Genomic DNA, 14,818 nt, shown 5'->3' with positions numbered 1-14,818 from the left:
TCACCACGCCCGGCAAATTTTTTGTATTTTTGGTAGAGACGGGGTTTCTCCAGGTCAGGCTGGTCTTGAACTCCTGACCTCAGGTGATTCGCCCACCTCAGCCTCCCAAAGTGCTGGGATTACAGGTGGGAGCCACCATGCCCAGCCTGTGAATTACACTTTCTGAACAATACGTTTGAGAAAGATTCACTCTTAAAAACATAGCAATGCTAGCCAGATGTGGTGGTTCACACCTGTGATCCCAGCACTATGGGAATTCGAGGTGGATGGATTGCCTGAGCTCAGGACTTGGAGACCAGCCTGGGCAACATGATGAAACCCATCTCTATCAAAAACACAAAAATTTAGTAAGGCACGGTGGCGCATGCCTGTGATCCCCGCTACTTGAGAAGCTGAGGTGGGAGGATGACTTAAGCCCTGGAAGTGGAGGTTGCAGTGAGATGAGATCACACCACAGCACTCCAGTCTGGGTGACAGAATGAGACCCTGTCTCAAAAAAAAAAACATACATATATATATATGTGTGTGTGTGTGTGTGTGTGTGTGTGTGTGTGTGTATATATATATAATGTACATACATGTATACGTATATATAATGTATATACATGTATACGTATATATATACACATGTATGTGTGTGTGTGTGTGTGTGTGTGTGTGTATATATATATACATATATCAAAGCTTTTTAAAGTACACATTTAAATGATTTAAGTGATTTGTTAAGATACACTACTACTTGAAATTAACAAAAAGTAAACTGCGGAGCCAATAATTCTACTCATTGAATTAGTCACTGCAAGAGATTAAGACTTTAAGAGATAGCAGTATCAAACTTCGATGTTCTTATAATTTGACTCATTCAAACCAACCATAAACACTTCTGATTTTACATACATATGAAGTAAATGCTTTACATTTATTTTCAGAAAATTTCAAAAGTATGCCCATAAGCTTCTTTACAGATACTTTAGGCCATGAAACAAAGTCAGTGTATCACTAAATGCCAATGCAGTTATCTTTAAGTAAGAACTGCAGGTAGTCCCTACTTTTTAGCTGCATCCCTTTAGAGATGGCATCATCCCTGTCCCTCAATCCATAGTTTTCATCACTATGAAGGCAAAACAAAAGTATTTTGTACAGTAGAGTATGTGTTTTATGCAGAATCATTTTAAATGAGCTCAGAGAAAAACATCTCATCTAGAAAACAGAGACCACCAAAAATAGCCAGTCCTGGCTTTGTAGTGAAATAAAGCTGATACTGTTTGTTGGTGGACTTGGCAGTTGTCTATACGAGGGGTCCATAACCTCGGCCTAAGGGCCAATTGGAGCACAGCAAACATTCATTCACTTCAGTGTTGTCTACAGCCGTTTTCACACTATGAGAACAGAATTGAAAGTTGTGATATATCATGTGGCCCATAAAACCTAAAGTATTTTCTAACTGGCCCTTTACAAAACAAGTTTGCCAACTCCTCCTCTACACAATGAGATATAAGGCATCAGAAGACTTCTCCAAGACCCATCTCCAAAGTACAACGAAATGAGCCTATGCATGGCCTATGGAGGTCATCTGGTGGATGCTAACACACATACACACATCCTTAAGGCTAATTCCCTATTAATCCAAAAGTTGCTAAGGTACATGAAGTTACCACTCCCTAATATCAGAGTCCCAAGCTTCCCACTGTCCTTAGTGGCAAATAATGTTAACTATAAACAGCTGCCTTTTAAAATTCATCTGAACATGGCTTCAACTGCATAAAAAATCTTGTGGAAAGTAGAAGGTGAAGAGAGAAGGCCTCCATATGGCATGTAATCCAATCCCTATATCTTCACCCTAGAATCACCTTAGACCTATCTCCCTGTCTAAATATCTCTTCCCCAGAGTTTCTGTCATTTGAATAATCACTCTTTTAAGAAGTCAGAGAAGCTAGCGGGAAAGCGCAGAATTCCAAATGAGAAACACAAAAAAAGTGTGAATCTGTATTTCCTTCCTCACAATCCTTAATCCTCGTTAAAGTTAATACTAAATGCAAGCCACAGAAATGTCTACATTTTTTTAAGTGCCAAGTTGCTTTTTGTTTTTTAATAAAAAGGTTAAAAGAAAAAAAGCATGTTCAGCACTGCTGTGCCTACACAGGGATATCCCCTCCATTGTATGGGACACAAAGACACACACCAACTGCAAACAAGGGAAGCAGCCTTCTCTGCTGGCTATTTTTAGCCTCACTTCGTCATATTAAGACTAAACTTAGGATAATAATGCAGAGTGAACTTTAAAAATATGAATTTGAGAAAACAAAACTGTCCTTCTAAGTTCTTTAACAATGAAATTATATATACTCTTCTTAAAATCTCAAGAGACCTATATACCCTATTTAAAAAGAAAAAAGAAAAAGAAAACTTTTAGCTTGTTTCAAAAATACAGAATAATATACCCTGGGACTAAACTGGTGGCCATGTTTAAAGCCTGCTCATTCCTTTTCAACTTCAACTTTTACCCACGTTTAAAACATCTATTTTAGGGAGTGTCTCATTCATTCAGATTTTCCACTCCCAACTAAAAACACCCATTTTTCAGCTCTTCACTTTCCATCAGTACTCTGGAAAACCTAAATATATCGAAAATAATTCCAACTTTACATTTTCAGTGTATTACCTGCTGAACTATCTTGCTGTCTGGAAACTACACCAGTACCCAACTGTTGCCCTACAATTTAACATCCATAACAAAGTTTACTGTCCCATTTCCAAACTCTTTTTTGTAAGAAGCTACCAGCAACACACTAAGCATCTTCTTTTTCACTCCTTCTGTATAGCTCAATAGCCATGACGTAAAAATGTTGGTTCCTAGAGAAAAAAAAAAAAAAAAACCCAATCCAGGCACAATGGCTTTGCCTAAAATGTAATTTCTCCCCAGTCATCTGAAACTACTCTCTCAGGAACACTCTTCTCAATTGCTTCTCTGACTGTAATCATGTGTCTACACAAACACAACTGACCCTAACACTACTCAACAACCTCCATCTGTATTCCCTTCAGACCAACTTCATAATTTTATCTGTCCCTTATGCTTCCCCATTCTAAAAGTCTTAAATATTTTGTCTCCACTTGCTCTTTTCTTCCTAAAAGAAATGTTTCCAGATATTGCTTTAACACTTCAATTAGTTCTACACAAAAGCAACATTTCACTAGTGAAAAATGTAAAAATACATTAACAGCTATAAAGTGCCATATAATATCTAACATCTAGTGTGATCTTAAATATTGGTCTATCTCCCCAGTAGCTTCGTGCAATTTGTGTTTGATTGTCTCCACCACCTACAAGTCAAAGCATCTCAAAGACAGGGACCCCAAATACTTTGTCATTTCTACTCAAACATGTAATAAATTCTGGCTGGGCACAGTGGCTCACACCTGTAATCCCAACACTTTGGGAGGCCGAGGTGGGTGTATCATTTAAAGTCTGGAGTTTGTGGCCGGGCGGGATAGCTCACGCCTGTAATCCCAGCACTTTGGGAGGCCAAGGCGGGTGGATCACGAGGTCAACAGATCGAGACCATCCTGGTCAACATGTTGAAACCCCGTCTCTATTAAAAATACAAAAAATTAGCTTGGCATGGTGGCGCGTGCCTGTAATCCCAGCTACACAGGAAGCTGAGGCAGGAGAATTGCCTGAACCCAGGAGGCGGAGGTTGCGGTGAGCCGAGATCACGCCATTGTACTCCAACCTGGGTAACAAGAGCGAAACACCATCTCAAAAAAAAAGTCAGGAGTTTGAGACCAGCCTGACTGACATGGTGAAACCCCATCTCCACTAAAAATACAAAAACACTAGCCAGACATGGTAGCGTACGCCTGTAGTTCCAGCTACTGGGGTCGCTGAGGCAGGAGAATCGCTTGAACCTGGGAGGTGGAGGTTGCAGTTAGCCAAGACTGCACCACTGCACTCGAGCCTGGGTGACAGAGAGAGACTCCATCTCAAAATAACATAAAATAAAATTACCAAAATTTTTAACCAATCTATAGTTAAAGCAATACAAGTAGTCCAAAAGTTAGTGAGCAACTTTGACAGAATGCAACCTACATTCAAACTACAGTTTGTTTCTTAGTTTGTCCTCCCCTCCTTCTCAAAATACAGGTTCTACATGACTACATTTCTCTTTATCATATCTTTGTGAAAAACAAAATACATGACTCTGATTCTAAGTCTAACATTACATCCACTATTCAATATTTTCATGTCAGTACACACTTAAAAGACAGAATTTAAGGTTCCTTACCAAAACATAGTAAGGCAACTAAAGAAAAACAGTACAGTGGGAGAAGTTCCAGAGGAGGAAAAAGTGGTCAAAGAAATAAGAAACATTATTCTAAGACAAGAGTTGGAGAAACTGATGGTAGAAATAATAAAACACTATAAAAGTAAGGAAAGATGAACTGAGGCTTGTTCTGGTATTTCTCGAAACACAAACTCTGGCTGTGTCCTGAAAATTTATGGACACAGGTATGGAATATATAAATAAATTGCCTATGGAATTTATAAATGAATTGTCACATAATACAGAGGCTAATAAACTTGCAGAACTCATTACTTTAAAAGAATAGGACCAAACATTGTTAAGTTTGAGTTTTAAATAAATTTAATCAAGATCCTGAATGGAGAACTTCAGATAGACTGATAACCCCAGGCTTACATTCATTACCACAAAGCAACTCTCAGCAGTGGCTTCAGACAGAAGGAGCCCACACAGTTGTCTAGACGGACCACAATTCTCACTATAGTACTGTCTATGCCTGCTTACATAAAATTCTACTCTATGTTTAACCCTTAAGGACTGTATATGATATGTTAATTACTTCCATGAAACTTTAATTTGGTACTTTGAGAACATTACTAAAATGCAAGTCAAAGGTTTTATAGACTTCAACTTTAAAACAATGGAAGGAAAAAGTCATTCCTGAAAGAATTAAATATCAAAAGTGTATCCTAAATTGATACAGAAATAAAGACAATACAAAATAGCAAAACCTCAAACAAAATTAAAAAGTGTTGTCATTTAAGATGTTACTCCAAAAAAAATAAAAACTTGGTGAAGGGGAAAAAAATCACTTTTATAAAATGATTAATGTGATAAATGCTCTTCCCCAGATAAGCTGTGATTCCTAAGAAATCAAGTTCCTAAGTGAAATCTGTTACAGTGTCTCCTGACACACAGACCCAGGAACTGAGAAGATTAACTCCTGTATCAATAGGTACTAAATGAAAATCTCCCAAGACTGTTTTTTCATTTTTTTTTTTAAAAAGGGAATTTTGCTTTCGGGGGTCCTATATAAGAGTACCCCAGAAACAAAAAGAACACTGTACACACCCACAGTACCAGGAAAAGGTTACAGATACAGATGGCCTCTGTGCGCACACATCCTCTGGCTTCCTCAATTTCCCTTTGCCAATTACTGGCCAGAAAGGTGCGAGTATTCACTCTGAAGAAGGAACTCCTCCAAGAGAAACCTGCATACTTGCATTACTCGTACAGAGTTAAAAAGTTACGAAATACAGGCCTCCCTAACACCTTCTCCCTTCTGTGAATAAAGCTAGACCCTCTTGTGACTCCCAACACTCCTGGGAACATCAGCAAAACTCCAGGAGGAAGCGCCGGCATCCTCCCACTTTCTCCCCTCAATTCCCTCTCACGGGGCCACTCACACTTTAGAGAAGAGCCGCGGCGCCGAGAAAGTGGGCTGGTTCCCTTCCTCCTTCGGACTGAGGCGGCAGCGCGGTCCTGAGGAAGAAGCGGCTCGTGTCGCTAAACCAGGCGGCCACTCGGGTCTCTTCCGTGCTGCCAGGGGCGAGGAGGCGGCGGCCCCGCTTACCTCCTCTTTTCCTCTTCCTGGGTCTTTTCAGGCTGCGACTCCTGCCCGTCCAGGGCCACTTCTCCCAGGACAGTCACGTTTGGGAGGCTCTGGATTTTGTTTTTATAAAGTTTCCTCTGGGCGGAGGCTGTGGCCGGCCCCCCGGATCCCCCCCGGCCCCGCCGCCCTGGGGGCTGGGGCGGGGGAGGGGGGCTCTAAGAACTCCTCCCGGAGTCCAGCCAAGGAGCCGGGGGGCCGGCGACTGGCCAAGGGAGAAGACCCCCGAAGGGGGCTGAGGGGAGGGGGAAGGTGAGGAAAGGACGGCGGCGTCGGTCCCGCTCTCTCCGCCGCCCCAGCCGCTGCTTCACATCGGGGTCCCAGTCCCCCCGGCCGGGGGGGTGGTTGCAGAGCTTGGTTGGGGCCCCGGCTCATACACTCCGGGGCAAGATGCTACGGACCCGGGCGGGTGGCCGAGGCGGCGGCGAGGCGGGGGACCCTGCCGGCTCCGCTCGGCGCCGCCCCCGCTCCCGGCTCCTGCATGTGTCGCTGCGGCTGGGACCCCCCTCCCTACACCTTGGGGGTCCCACGCCCCACGCCCCGGGACGAGGCAGAAGCTCCGGCGCCTCCTCAGCGTTCTCTCACCGCGGAGCAGCTACCCAGTCCCGGCCCGCGGTAGCCGCCTCCCTGCCCCCCAAGCCGCCGGCTCCGGCTCGGGCTCGGGCTCGGGCTCGGGCTCGGGCTCGGGCTCCGGCTCCGGCTCCGGCTCCGGCTCCGGCTCCGGCGTGTGCAGCCTCTGCTGCCGGCCGGGAAGGTGAGGGGGGGAGAGGTGTGCGGCCGCGGCTCCCGCTGACCCAGGTGAGGGCGAAGGTCTCAGCGGCGGCCAGTGCAGAGGGGCTGAGTCTCTCGGATGCTCCTTCGCTCTTACTCTCGGCGGCGGCGGCGGCGGCGGCGGCGGCAGCGCCCGGAGCTCAGTTCGCTGTCTCCCTCGCTCTGTGCGGGGCTCTCGCCTCACTCTAGAGAGAGAGGGGCGGGAGGAGAGCGGCGCCTGCAGATGACGCAAGTCACCTAGCAACCGCTCTCCTCCCCCTCCCTCTTCTTTCCGCTCTGAGGCTTCCTCCGCGGGCCTTTTTTCCTAGTCCAGCCACCCCGCCCTGGGCGCCTCTGGCGCGCTCTGATGACGCTCCAAGGGAAGAGGAAGTGGGGATAGGCGAGCGGGTGGGTGCGCCTCGGGCCGCGGGACTTGCAGCCGCCGCCGCCGCTGCTGCAGCCTCTACGGCCGCGTCAGAACTGAAGAGAGGAAGGGGAGGAGCCGAGACAAGCCTAAGCTGCCGCCCGATCTTACCCCTGACCCGAGGGCGGCCCGGAGAGCTTGCTCTGTAGCGGTTTCCTGCGGGGCAGGTGGGACTGCTCCTTTGGGAGGAAGTAGGAGGCCCAGGCCGCGCCTTCAGGCAACTGCGCGCACCACCCGAAGGTGAGGCATTTGGCTCCAAACAGGCCCTCGAAAAGCCGGACTGATCGAGGAGTTACCCCACGGCCTGATCCACTGCACCTGCCCCAGGGAGAGAGCGCCCCACCCTTCCCGTGGCGTGGGGTGAGACTCAGCGCTGGATAACGTGTGGTCGGGCAGAGCAAATGTTTGATGAATGAATGAATGAATGAATGCCTCCTCACGTGGCACTCGCGAAGCTCATAGGATATGGTGGAAGTGCAAGCGCTTTTCAAACTGCAGTGCATTGTAAAAATGAGTTGTAATACATTCCTCCCCTCCCCCTAGCTATGAAAGGAAACAGGGGTGCGGCCTGAGTACAGAGTCACAACCTGAGTCTTCAGTGGAAAAGGAGATGAAATGCTGGGCAGGGGAAGGAACCCATCCTCGGGCAGATTTTTAGGGCGGCGGGGAGGGAGGATTGGAAGGGAACCATCATCCGGGAGATTGTGGAAGGATTTTTGACTCTCAAGGGAAGAATTTCATTAGTAGTGCCACACTTTTACGAATCGTTCTTTCTTACGGTTTGGAGCTTTCGAGAGCTTCTCGTCTTGGTTCATCAGTGTACAGTGTCATCAAGAAATGTTGGCCTGTGTTTCAGGTCTGACTCAAAGGTTATTTTCTTTCTAAAACAAATATTATTACTATTAGTGCAGCTTTTCCTACAGACGTTATCCTGGAAAGGAACGTCAAGTAAAAACTCATGAAGTTTAAAGTGTAGTTCTCCAGGAAAAAAAATTTTTAATAAAAGGATCCGAATCCTGAGAAATCTGTCTTGAGTGAATAGCATGAGAATGGTCAATCGTATCAGAAAGACATTAAAGCAGCAACAATAATGAAAGCAAATTTCACAATTATGTCGCTGGACCCTAGTACATTCCACCTCCTCTGAAAACAGTAGTAATGGATATTACAAGTATTTCCACCTCGAGGAGGGGTGAGATAGGAGCAAGTGTATTATAAACAAATTTGGGAAGCTCTGGGTTTCTGCCACTACTGCCACCACCATCTGCAAACGGTAAACTAAGGAATATTTTAACTGGGTAAATCCAAGGGCTCCTGTTGATTAAAATGCTACAGGAAAGGTGGTGGGAGGGGCAAAGGAGGATGTGGCAAAACCAAGGAGAGTCTCACAGACTTAGCATCTGACCTTACTGCCCTTGACCTGAAGTTGCAAGAGCCAGGTTAAACATCCTGCTTAAGGCCGGGCGCGGTGGCTCATGCCTGTAATCCCAGCACTTTGGGAGGCGGTGGCGGAGGCGGGCAGATCACACCAGCTACTCCGGAGGCAGGAGAATCACCTGAACCTAGGAGGCGGAGGTTGCGGTGAGCCGAGATCTCACCACTGCACTCCAGGCTGGGTGACAGAGCAAGGCTCTGTCTCAAAAAAAAAAAAAAAGTCCTGCTTAAATTACCCTGGATCTTTCTGTCTTTACATGACCAATCCCCTGCTACATCCTTCCAAATGAGACTCACAGTTAATCAGACCAAAAAGTAATGGTCTCACATGGCTACCATATAAAGATTTTTTGTTTTCCCCCCTCTTCCTATATTACAGCAGGGGAATGGTGGAAATTAAAGGAGTAAAACACACAGATTTAGGGGATTTTGTGAAGCTAAGCACCTCAGAGAGTTTAAGCTTTGTGGGCTTTGACGGAAAAGAGTGGAAACATCAGAGTTCTGCAGCCCAGCAGAGAACACCTCCAGTTAAGTGTGTTCCACATAGAGTTTTTCGGCAGCCTGATCTGTTTTCATTGTCCGTGGCTCCCCCTTACAGCCTCAGTGCTGTAGAACAGAATGGCACTCAGGAAAGCCCTGAGCCACCTACTTAGAAAGTATTTAATAACAGCACTCTAAGCTTACTAGGCTAGATACCCACCTCAACACCCAGCTTGATAACTGGAGGAAACAGCTGCAACTGGAGACTGGAGAGAAGGAAGTTCACACAATTTCCAACTTGGTCTGAATCTCTTTAGTTCCTTGTATGCTTATTAATCCAGAGGAGAAATAGCTAGTTAATTCAAAGTTCCAAAAAATCTGAAGTTTTAGCTAATAGTTCTTTCCCTGGTTCATCAATTTATGATAAAGATTTACATACTGTGTTAAAACATAACACGGTTTTTGACCTTTACACTTGAAAGTGAACTCTAATGAGAAACCAATCAGTGTTTTGTTATTCCACATCAGTGGGTTTTACTGTCAAAGATTGTGTAAGCTAAATTATCTGGCAAAATTTTGCTCTCCAGAAATGCTATCCACAGTATATTAATTACTTTTAACATTTTTATTGTGAAATATACTTTAAATACATAAAGCAATTATATAGTATAATAAGTGATTATAAAGGAAACCACCATATAACTGATCAACGAGGTCAAGAAATAAAATATTTCCAGCAACTCAGAAGTCCCTCTCCCTGCCCCATGACTTTCCTGAGCACAACTGTTTGCCTCCCTCCTAAATGTAGCCATTATTCTGACATTTGTGATAATCATTTCCTTGCTTTTCTTTATTGTCTTGTTGCAAGCATACATCCCTAAAAATATGTTGTTTAGTTTCACTCTTTTGAACTTTATGTAACTAGAACAATATAATATGTAATCTGTTGTTCTTGCTGCTTTTGCTCAACATTGTTTTTAATTCATATGTTGTTCAGGTTGTTCCCATAGCTGTAATGTGTTCATTTTCATTGCTGCATATTACAGTGTCTCATTGTAACAGTATGTGACAATATGTTTAGCCATTCTATTGCTGATGGGCATCTGGGTTGTTTCCAGTTTAGGACTGTTATAAATGCTAATGTGAACATTCTTCATAGATGTATTCCATCACATCTACCGTAAGTTTCTATAGGGCATATACCTGAGAGTGGTAATATGTATCATAAACTAGAATAAATAATGCCAAGTTCTTTTCTAGAGGGTTACGTACTCTAGGCATGTATGAGTCCCATTGCTCCACACCTTCACAACACTTGACATTGTTAGTCTTTTTCAGTATTACCTGTCTGGTGGGTATGTAGTAGTGTCTCGTGGTCTTAACTAGCATTACTGATTACAGATGCTGTTGATGACCTTTTTGTATACCACTAGCTATTTGGATTTCCACTTTTGTGGTGTGTTATTATCTATTTAACATATAAGTCTCTGAGATACCCAACTTTTCAATATCCTTTCGTAGTCCACATTTGAACAGGTAAAGTAATGTTATGGGATGTTTGGGGTGTTGCTTTTCTAGCTGGAAACCTCTGTGGCCAGTGGTGCCTTTACCACTGAGTCTTGCTCAGGCCCGCTGACTCAGCCTGGCAGGCTGCACTCAACTTGTGCTATCAGCCTAGATCCCCTGCCTGCCAAGGGCAAGTGAGGCTTGGAGCGACGAGGCATGTGTGAGCAAGCGTGGGGTCTGGTCACTGTGCAGTCAGACACACCAGCTGCTACAGTGGGACAGGCAACTCCAGGTGTGCCGGCTCTACAAAGCTGTGGCTGGACCAGGCATACTGCAAGCAGCTTCTATAGCTGGCACCAGGGAACACATTGGCACCCAGAAGCTTGGAGATGCCAGGAACTGCAGGAAACCAAAGGGAGTCACAGCCCTGGTTTGGGAAGCTCCCAGGTCTGGGCTCCCCAAAAGCTCTTCACCCACAATGTGGCAAGCAAGGGGGATGTCTCAGCCTTGTTTGTGTTATAGCTCTTTTAGCCTTGCCATTTGGCGGGTCCCAAGTTCTTGTCCAATGACCAGGAAGTATGAGGTACACAGACAAGTGGAGGGTGAGCAAGATGTTACTGAGTAATGGAACAGCTCAGAGGAGACCCACAGAGGGTAGCTCCTTTCTGCAGCTAGGGTGTCCCAATGAGTGTTCAGCTCCTAGCAGAGAGGGCAGCTCCTCTTTGCAGGAAGATCATTCCAATATAGTGTTCAGTTCTCAGCAGAGAAGGTAGCTACTCTCCACAGCTGGTCATCCTAATAAGCGTTCAGCTAGCAGCAGGAAGGAAGCTCCTTTCTGTAGCTGGGCATCCATGGTCTGCTCAGCCCTGACAGTACCTGGGGCTTTTATGGGCCTCAGAGGGGAGGAAGTGCACGCTGATCACTCCTTGGGCGGGCTCAAGAAAAAAACCACAAGTTTTCCCTCTCCTCTACAGAATTGGCAACCCAGCCCCCAGGCTTCAGGCCTTTCCCGGCCTAAAGGTGGATCTTCACTGGGGACCTGCTCCTTTTCATCCTGGAGTCTGTCTGCCTCCTACCACTTTTTTTTTTTATTTTTATTTTTTTTTTGAGACAGAATTTCACCATTGTTGCCCAGGCTGGAGTGCAATGGCTCAATCTTGGCTCACTGCAACCTCTACCTCCCGGGTTCAAGTGATTCTCCTGTCTCAGCCTCCAGAGTAGCTGGGATTACAGGCATGTGCCACTACACTCAGCTAATTTTGTATTTTTAGCAGAGATGGGGTTTCTCCATGTTGGTCAGGCTGGTCTCGAACTCCTGACCTCATAATCTGCCCACTTCAGCCTCCCAAAATGCTGGGATTACAGGCACAAGCCCCCATGCCCAGCCTCCTACCACTTTTCATGGCACCCAGGCTATTCCTGCAAAGGGGCGCCTGTAATCCAGCTCGGAGCTGCCCTCAGCCCTCCCATGCTCATTGGTGCCCGACATCTAGAGGGGGCAGAGGCAGCAGGGGGCTGGCATGTCAGCACTCCCCCAAGCCTGCACATACCCAGCCGGGCTGTGACAGTGGCCGGGCTTGGCCCCAATCCGGCTCCGAGATCTGAGTAGGCACTGGGAGCAGGGAGAAGCCAGCCAATGGAAACAGACAAACTGGGCCTGCAGGTGCAGGAGGGTCTTCCTTCCCTTCCCTTCCCTCTCTCCCCTCCACCTTCCCACCGAGGGTGCAGAGTGCAGAGTTGCCCTAGCCCTGTGCCCACGAGAGTGGGACTCCCGCCTGCTCCATGGAATTTGCAGCCCCAGCTGTGCCTCCTTGCAACCTAGGTTGGGGACTCCAGGTCCTCGCTAGGCTCCTCTCTGCCCACCTCTCCTTGCCTGACCACGCTGCTCCCATGCTGGCAGGCAGCTCAACCTTGCCCCATCACAGCAGTCCCCAGGGCAGCGTGCTCCAGGGTTCTCCCAGGGGCGGGCTCTGGGGACTGTCCACCTCCTCCCCAAGTGCTCCATGCAGTGGCAGTGGGCAAGAGCAGTGATGCAGGGCCTGGGTCTGGAGCTGTGGAGGTTCCAAGCCTGGGAGCAGGTGCAGCCCAGCTATGCAAGGATGGGTGACCGGGGGAGAGACAGCACAGTGGCCACCTCGGGAACTCGGGTGTCACAACTGCCACTACCACTCATACATCCCCACTGTAGCCAGCATGATGGCAGTGGCCGCTCCGAATGGCCGCCACCACCATCAGTAATGCCGCCAAATGAGTTATATCTGGGACAAGTTCCTTCCAAAATAAGAATAATTATAGTTTACCTAGGTTTATTATTATTAATTTGATTATAAACTTTTTTTTTTTTTGAGACAGGGTTTTACTCGGTCACAAAGGCTGGAGTACAGTGCTCAATCATAGCTCACTGAGGTCTCCAACTCCTGGACTCAAGCGATCCTCCTGCCTCCACCTCTCAAGTAGCTAGGGCTATAGGTTCATGCCATCACCCGTCTAGTTTTTTTATTGTTTATAGAGACAGGGTCTCACTATATTGCCCAGACTGATCTCCAATGCCAGGACTCAAGCAATCGTCCAGCCTCAGCCTCCCAAAGTGCTGGAATTACAAGTATGAGCCACCATGCCCACCTTATAAACTTTTTTTCTTTTTCCTTTTTTTTGAGACAAAGTCACTCTGTCACACAGGGTGGAGTGCATCGATGTGAACACAGCCCACTGCAGCCTCAACCTGGGCTCAATGGATTCTCCCACCTCAGCATTCCAAGTAACTGAGGCCACAGGGATGCATCACCACACCCAGCTAATAAACTTCTTAAAAGTAGACCTATAGGGCTTTTCTATTTCTTTACCATCCAAAATAATGTAATTTTCCAACTATTAGGCGATTGCCAGCAATCCCTCATGGTGGTTTTTATTTTCATTGTATTTTCATTTCCTTTGAGAATATAAAGAAAATTTTAATTCTCTTGAATCTCTGTAACTAACCTTTGTCTTTGTTGCTTTGTATTTTTCTCAAGGCAACCATGTCAGTAATTGTTTTCCCTGCATATATTTTTTCATTTCCCAGGTTCACTGATTTTTTAAGTCACAATGGCTTTTTCTTTCCTTCTAACATTTCTGCTACAATTTATGGATGTTTTAAATTTCACTCATTAACATAAAATATATACCATCCATGTCACTGCCTGGCCTATTTTCCCAACATACTATATTTGATTATTTTCATTAATTTCTTTTCTCTGCATTCTTTGTTTAGAATCAGTGATATTTTAAAACTGGAGGAAGGTGAGACCCAGAGAAATTGACTTATCCAGAGTCAGGAGGGCAAGTAAATAGAAAGCCTGGACTCCACCCCAAGTCTTCAAATACAGTACGCTTGCCATTATATCACACTGACTCTGTCTTCTGGAACAATAAGGTAAATTAATTCCTAAGGTCTATAGAATATTGTTCATTTCCACGTGGCAGCCCTCTTATTCTACAATTGAATAAAGTCTATTTTAAGCCTAACAGATTTAGGATCAAATCAATATTGCTACAAATGGAAATTTAAAAAAAAAATAAAGATCAATATAAATAATAGCACTAAAAATGGGTTAAATGGAAGAAAACTTGCTTTAAAAACTTTAAGTTTCTCTACTGTCCCCTTTATCCTTTATGGCCAATCTGTCACTGGTTCCCATTGCTTCTTCAAAGAATCGCTATACTTCTTTAATAGCTGAGAAAAGAGTTTTACCAAATAAAACAGTGTTAAATGTTGCAGGAATGCCCTTGGATTTGGTGATGAGTTTCTTAATAAATTTGTTGTGCTGTAAAATATTAGAGGCTCTCAGAATTTAATGATATTTTAAAATAAGAACAGGCCAGGCACAGTGGCTCATGCCTATAATCCCAGCACTTTGAGAGGCTAAGGCAAGCAGGTCAGGAGTTTGAAACCAGCCTGGCCAAAATGGCGAAACCCCGTCTCTACTAAAAATGCAAAAATTACCTTGGTGTGGTGGCGTGCACCTGTAATCCCAGCTACTCGGGAGGCTGAGGCATGAGAATTGCTTGAACACAGGAGGCAGAGGTTGCAGTGAGCTGAGATCATGCCACTGCACTCCAGCCTGGGCAACAGAGTGAGTAAGACTTTGTCATAAAATAATAAAATAAAATAAATAAATAAAACAGTAAAAATACAAATCAGCCTGGAAAACTTAGAGACTAATGATGAGATTTCCCCTGTGTTACCTTTCTGATCATCAGGGTTTGCAAAAAAAGATAAATTCTGAAAATTAATAATAGATGACTACTGGTTTTAATAGAAAATAAAATAAC

At 45.3% G+C, this 14,818-nt stretch overlaps 1 protein-coding gene and 1 long non-coding RNA gene across 7 annotated transcripts in view; one reads left to right on the top strand and one right to left on the bottom strand.

Moving 5' to 3' along the window:
* Nucleotides 1–6,871, bottom strand: part of FBXW7 (F-box and WD repeat domain containing 7) — a 231,921-nt gene extending 225,050 nt beyond the window's left edge. For 4 of the 6 annotated variants that reach the window (XM_078366391.1, XM_078366390.1, XM_008992600.5 and 1 more), the window contains exons 1-2: nt 5,878–6,871; nt 5,711–5,786 (exon numbers count right to left, since the gene is read on the bottom strand). The gene's annotated coding sequence lies outside the window, so the exon portion shown is untranslated. Of the gene's footprint in view, nt 1–5,710 lie in introns of all 6 variants that reach the window. The other 2 variants (XM_078366388.1, XM_054252870.2) reach the window with 1 other exon arrangement.
* Nucleotides 6,872–7,052: 181 nt separating this feature from the next.
* Nucleotides 7,053–14,818, top strand: part of LOC118152179 (uncharacterized) — a 34,904-nt gene continuing 27,138 nt past the window's right edge. Inside the window, exons 1-2 of the long non-coding RNA XR_004740597.3 lie at nt 7,053–7,327; nt 13,758–13,919. This is a non-coding gene — a long non-coding RNA (uncharacterized LOC118152179). The remainder of the gene's footprint in view (nt 7,328–13,757; nt 13,920–14,818) is intronic.

Source organism: Callithrix jacchus, chromosome 3 (assembly GCF_049354715.1).
Source record: "Callithrix jacchus isolate 240 chromosome 3, calJac240_pri, whole genome shotgun sequence".
NCBI classification, from domain to species: Eukaryota; Metazoa; Chordata; class Mammalia; order Primates; family Cebidae; genus Callithrix; species Callithrix jacchus.
The sequence above is the reverse complement of the archived record's forward strand: the minus strand, read 5'-3'. Positions and strand labels throughout refer to the sequence as shown.